Genomic DNA, 1068 nt, shown 5'->3' on the forward strand with positions numbered 1-1068 from the left:
GTAAGGGCATCCACTTGTACATTAACTTCAAGTAAATCAAGAATCTTACCGAATTTCCCCATAAAGATTACACGTTGTACTTTCTTCAACTTCCGAGCAAGATTCTTAATGTTGTTCACATCAGGTTTAAGAACTCTCAATGGCAAGGTCTTTCTTAATGGAGTAATATTTGAGCCACCATTTGATCCCATATTTCCTGTGGTCAAAGTTATTCACAACAAGCCTTAATTTTTATGGTTTTGAAAATGATGAGATAATGATTTTTCAAAAGTAACCATGATAAAGACTATGATGCAAACAAACAAAAAAATGATGATGAGGAAGAGAAAAAAAACTTGGGTATACTAGCGGGTAGTGAACATGACATAGTGTAAGATTTTCGTATGTACGTGCGATTTATACCATTTTTCCATGTGAACCTTTACTAAGGGTAGCTCTATAGTTCTAAATTGGTTTCTAGAGCACACAACTCAGTTCTAAAATATTAAACCAATTAATAGGTAAACTATTAAAATGGAAATATTATAGAAAATGTCAACTCTAGGTGAGACTTTCATGACAACCAAACAAGATGTACATCCAGAAGATTATCATTACACAGTCTCGAACTTATCTTAGGTTGCACTCAGCCCGGTATAGAGCCCACTCAAAAGTGTGTGAATCGTGTTAGGGTGTATAGAAAAATAAATAAAATAAAAAAATAATCACAATAAAAATAAATTGACAAAATACATATAATTATATCAACAATATGACAAAAATAAAAAAATAAAAAAAATAAAACAATAGGGGTAATATAAATAATAAAATAACTATATATAATTAATTAGATTGGGCTTGACTCTCAAATTGTCCACAGCGGAGTCGCCAGCTGTCGCGTCCGGTTTGTCCGCGAAAAAAAAAGAGTCGCCACCAACTTTATTTTTATTAAAGGAAAAATTGGATAAAACCTAAAATAATATTTTTTGAATAAAAAATTTGGATTCGGGAGTCGGTTACGAGTAGGGAAGTATTATCGCCCTACAACGTCCGTTAAAACGGTTACCCTATAATTAATTATATACAAAC

This window comes from Cicer arietinum, chromosome 4 (genome assembly GCF_000331145.2).
Source record: "Cicer arietinum cultivar CDC Frontier isolate Library 1 chromosome 4, Cicar.CDCFrontier_v2.0, whole genome shotgun sequence".
Taxonomy (NCBI): domain Eukaryota; kingdom Viridiplantae; phylum Streptophyta; class Magnoliopsida; order Fabales; family Fabaceae; genus Cicer; species Cicer arietinum.